Raw genomic sequence first — 5,571 nt, 5'->3', positions numbered from 1 at the left:
TTAAAAATCATTCAAAAGTCCTGGATCCTGGTTAAGTGCCTCTTAGAAATGTGAGAGAATTGGACTAGTAATAGAAGTATTCCTAATGTTCCCTACATGTTCCAAAATTCTTTTCCCTAACTGGCTGCTTAGCTTAACCTATATATAATGTTTCATACACACCTTCAAGGCTGTACACATCATTTTCTGATGACAATTACTATTTTTACTACTTGAAAATAAAGTCCTTTAATAACCAACTCCTGTATTCAGTTATATGGGCAATTGGTATACCTCATGCAGAGTCCAAAGAATTTTTCCTCAATTAGATGGCAAATGTGGGAGGTGGGATGCTGAAGAAAAAGGTGACTAGGAATATATGTTTGGGGAGTGTAATGAGTTAGCAGGCTTTAAAAATTCCTTACACAGTACTTTGTTAGAAGTATCAGGTGAGCAAATGGGGAGAAATAAGGAAATCATTTTTTTGGGGGGGTGAGGCTGAAATGCAGGATTTGAAAGCTTTATTCTGGTGTCTTTCAAAAAAGCAATTACTAGAAAATAGAAATCAAAGTATATACAATCTTTATTTAAAGTACTGAATATTGTAATAAAGAAATGGGAGTGGGATCTTTAGAAAAGGCCAGCAGCAAAACACATAGAAAGAATGGAAATTGTGGGAAACAATACCTAGAGAATAATGTTTTGGAGGAGTCAGGATTAGGGGAAGGCAGGGATGATAGATTTATGTAATGGATTGATGATATGTGCATAAAAGAATGTATGTGATGTATAATGTTTGCAACTGTTAGCATGTTAACATGGTTTGTTTTCTTTTATATAAATGTATGTTTGCCTATGTCTTAAATGATATTCAGTGAAGGTGTTAAAATAGATAAGGGTAATCCGAACAAGCTTTACATCTCATCCTCCTGCTAGGCTGTGTTTTTGCCAACAATTTTTCAGGGTGTGGGTTCTCATAATGGTATTTTTATATTTGCTGAAATCAGAGTTTCTGCTTTTCTGGCTTACACCTTGTAGGATTTTATAATTTGGTGGCTGATGTTTGTTTTTTGGATTACAAAATGTATGCCACCAGTCATACACCAGAAATGAAAATTACTCCACTGCAAATGCTCTCCCATACTTCTTTTTTTCCTGGACCTAAAAAGAAGGCATATACATATATATATATATATATATATATATATATATATATATATATATATATATATATATATATATACCTCCCGGAAACTAACCACTTGTCTACCAACAATTAAAATAGAAACAGAAGCAAATTAAATGCACCAAAGTGGGGGCTTCACCTCCCCACACACCCAACCCCTAACTAAATATACCAAATATGAGCTTGCACTACACTGGAGAAAAGAGGAAAGTGGTTAGTTTCCTGGAGGTAAAATACAATGTTCCGGGAGTTCGTTATTTTAAGTTTTTGCAGTGTGGTCTCAATGATCTGCAAGCCGAAGAAATAGTAAGTCGACTATATGAAGTAGATCCATATATGTATATATTTGTATATGGTGTACTATCATTTTACGAATAACAGAATGAATTTTAATCAATAAATCAAATGTATTTGCTGAATTTAGTAAAAACGGTAGCAGAAAATGTGGAAAGCAGAAACTGTGATGGTCGACATGCACAATTATTTGGAATTTCCATAAAGTAGTGAAAGTGTAACCAACGACTTGCTGTATCATTGCAGTGATATCTTCCGTTTCACATTCAATTTACATGTTTTTGTTTTTTGCAGGGGGGCAATCCCCCCTGCACTTCCCACACCCACTGAAAATAATATATCCCGGCTCTGAGATCACATTACAGTGAGCAAAAGGGTGCATTTCCTGATCCTTACTGTACAGCGATCTCCATTCATAACACCGATTTCTAATTAACGAATGCATACACTCATTCGTTCATGTAAATTCAAGATTATATGTTTCGATGTTTCTCATTTTGCAGACAACACATTCGACACCTGTTAGTTTGGGAATGTGCACTTCCATTATATGATAGTAAAACTATATATATATATATATATATATATATATATATATATATTTATGTATATATATATATATATATATATATATATATATATATATATATATATATATATATTGAGAGAGAGAGAGATTCAATTATGCCAAACGTTCGACTAGTGGATTTTAAATTGTTGTGAGACACTGAACTAGTATGCTGTGATCAAAACATGGGCAGCTATAATCTAAATTTTCTCTAGGTATTGTGCCATCTTTTTTTTTAAAGTTCTCATGGAATGGTTGTACAGATTTCTTTAATACCAAGGAAGTGACACAATGCATTGCATTTATTTTTCAGTTACAGTAAGCAAAACTGCTTAAAGATAAAATACAGCAAGTATGATCTTTTCTTTGTTGATGCAATTACCTGGAACCAGAAAAAAGTCAGTGTGTACTCCAGAATCTCCTAAAAGCCAAAGTAAATGGAGAAACTGATGGATTAGTCATAAAAAAATCCATGCAGACCCACATGTCTTTATTATATTTTGTATACATATCAGATTGCAGCACTGAACTATTTTAAAAATGTCACTAGTGCAAACCATTTCCTCTCAGCTATATTGTTGTTTTGTCGTTTTCTTAGCTGCTCCATAGAAGCAGACCATTCTCATCATGGTTTAGTGTATTCTGCTCATCTTTCCCATTATTATATAACTGTGTAGAACTGCAATTGAAAGCATAGCACTCCATTGTGATTTCAAACGTTCAGTTCAAAATTATTATAAATCATATGTACATGTGGCTAGAATGTGCTGTGTTGCCTTATGCCTAGGGTTGTTGTTGTGTCTTTCGGCTTTTCCCGGTTAGGGGTCGCCACAGCGGAACTCCGGTCCGCTAATGATTGGTAGTTGATTTTATGCCTAGGGTAATGCCTGAAAATGTCCTGTACAAGCCCAACCTCCAGCTTAACAAACAGACAAACAAGTAATTAAGTAAAGACACAAACCAATAAATAAATTGTATTGCCATTTGGTCCATCTAGAGACAGTTTCTGGTTAATTATGAATGAGAATGGCCAGTAGATTGCTAGATAGACTATTGGCGATATATGCTTTCCAGTTATTGCCCAAGGCTGAAAAGGCAGCACTGCCTAGCTGTGATGTGCACATGGTTGTATATAGAGCTGAATATATATTATAACTCTATAACATTTGTTTTCTACAGCTAACTACAAAATATGAGCATGCCCACAGGTGCTAGTATTGAATGTTGGTGCCCACTATAAAGTATAGCAGTGCTCCATAACTTTTAAAGCCTGTTCTGAACTATTAGCTTGGGTTTGAGCGAGCATCTGCTAAATATTTCACATTTTACTTGAGAATAAAAAAAAAATCTGTCTCCTATGAACCAAATGTGGCAATGGAAAAAAAAGAGAAAAGTTAATTCTTTACAAAGTAAAGAATGACTGCAAGAAAAATGGAAATAAGGCTATTCAGCATGCATTTTAGCCAGCTAACCAAGGCAGCAAATCTGAAAATGTAAATTTCTGTTAGCTGTAGACAACTGAGGGAGACATATGCCTGTAACACCATTATCTACTGTGAAATGGAAAAATTGAGCTTGAAATAAACCGTTACAAGGCTAGGATTGTTTGACAACTTCCTTCGGATCCTGCCCCCCATCCCCCACCTTTCAGAAACTCTAGGCCAGACTAGGAGGAAAGAGCAGCCGAGGGGGAGGGGACAGCTCCTATCACATATGTCAAACATTCAACACACAGCAGAGGGAGCAGAAACTTTTTTTTTCTACAGCAAGTAGACCAGCCAAAAACTCCGTCAGGAACAAATATAATCCACTTAAAACAACAGGGAACTAGTTTATCTAAATTTTCATTCTGTTCTTTCCCATTTTATATTAACCGTCAGCCAGCATTTTGACGACTTGGAAACAAGAGTGTTATTCTGGTAAGTATTTGTTCCATTTAATTCACTCAAAGTTATTTCTTTGCTATGCAAGTATGGAGTTGATGTGGAGACAGCTGTTAATGCTCACAGAATGTCTTCCTTGTTTTTTTTTTCTTCTTTTTGTCATTTTTAGAAGTACTTCAGGATTTTTTTTTTATGTAGTATAATGAATTTGAATTTGTGTTATTGCTTTTGTTAGGGGAGAGTGGACAGTTACCATCAGAAATGATTTTCCATGAAAGTTTAGCAGTACTTGTTTACTTTCTCATTTGCAGAAGCATGGATTGAAATGTCAGCAATACACAGATATCCTATAAAGCTGTGCAGGAAAACAAATCCACAGTTGTGCTTATTGGCAATAATTAGGACTGATTCATTACTTTATTTTTGATGAAATAGTAAGATTCAGAGAGTTCTGGATATCAAGTAACATAATACCAAAGAGTTTTTAAACAGCGTATGTGACTTTTATGACAGATGTCTAGATTTACTTTTCAGACATACATTTGCCAGCTAACCAAAATCTACAGCTATTCTGCAGCAGGAGTCGTCACTTTAGTGTTCCATATCTATAGCAAGTACACTATGAAACTTAATAAAGTTCTAAGATTATTCAGTTTAAGCTCTCTGAAATAATTATGTAAGGTACGAAACAAAATTTTGCCTATATGACTGCTTATTTGATAAAGGGGTAGTTTTATTTAATGAAGTTGTCTGTACAGGTATAGATGGTGGATTTATGGACAGCAACATGCTGGCTATATAGTGCTAGGAGCATGGGAGCATGGACTGTAATTCAGCTGCTGCTTTGTAGGCCCCCATAGTGGCTTATCGTTGGGTAACCAAAGTTAGCAATGTGGTTGTATGTCCTTCTTAATTCTACATGCAGCTTTGCATTTCTCATAGTCTGACCTGTGAAATTGCTTAGTAGTCTGTATTTAAATAGAAAGTGTAGAAAAATTTAAGCTATAAAGTAAGTCACAACACCTCTAGCCTCATCTCAATATACACATAACAAAACAGCTACTGTGAAACTGTAGGCTATTTATTTACATTTCATTTGATAAGCATTTTTGGTCTATGAGAATAACCATAACATTACAGCACAGAGATGTAAGTTGACATGAAACGTGCATTCATTTATTGATATTCTCTGATTACCAGCTTAATCCAGTTAATGGTCATGGGGGAACCATCTCCTACTCTGGCAATTGCTAGGCAAAAGGCAGAGAAACCAATAAAAATGACAGGCTGTTGGAAGACTCACACACACACACACACACACACACACACACACACACACACACACACACACACACACACACACACACACACAAAAAAACTTTGCTAAAGGTTTTAAATGTACATTCTTGCTGATATATTTTTGACAGCTCTGTTTCTAACTGGTCAGGTGTGTTTCTATAATAAGCATGTTATTCTAACACAACAGAATAAACCATAGAATTTGAACTTTATATGTACAGTAACATTGCTACCTTTTTAAGGTAACCCATAGTAGAATCTTATTGTGATTCCGTGGCATGTACATTGTTAGAATAGCAGGATTTCTTTAACATTATTTTGTACTCAGTCAGCATTTCTTTATATGTAGCTTCAGTATACAT

At 35.0% G+C, this 5,571-nt stretch overlaps 1 protein-coding gene across 2 annotated transcripts in view; it reads left to right on the top strand.

Annotated features, from left to right (window-relative positions):
- The first annotated feature begins 3,690 nt into the window (after positions 1 to 3,690).
- Positions 3,691 to 5,571, top strand: part of LOC122809167 (phospholemman-like) — a 935,896-nt gene continuing 934,015 nt past the window's right edge. Inside the window, exon 1 of one of the 2 annotated variants that reach the window (XM_044080456.1) lies at positions 3,691 to 3,946. The gene's annotated coding sequence lies outside the window, so the exon portion shown is untranslated. The remainder of the gene's footprint in view (positions 3,947 to 5,571) is intronic. The other variant, XM_044080455.1, reaches the window with a different exon arrangement.

This window comes from Protopterus annectens, chromosome 8.part0, assembly GCF_019279795.1.
Source record: "Protopterus annectens isolate FY-2018-M chromosome 8.part0, PAN1.0, whole genome shotgun sequence".
Classification (NCBI taxonomy): domain Eukaryota; kingdom Metazoa; phylum Chordata; order Ceratodontiformes; family Protopteridae; genus Protopterus; species Protopterus annectens.
Note: the sequence above shows the minus strand (reverse complement) of the source record. Positions and strands in the feature narration are given on the sequence as shown.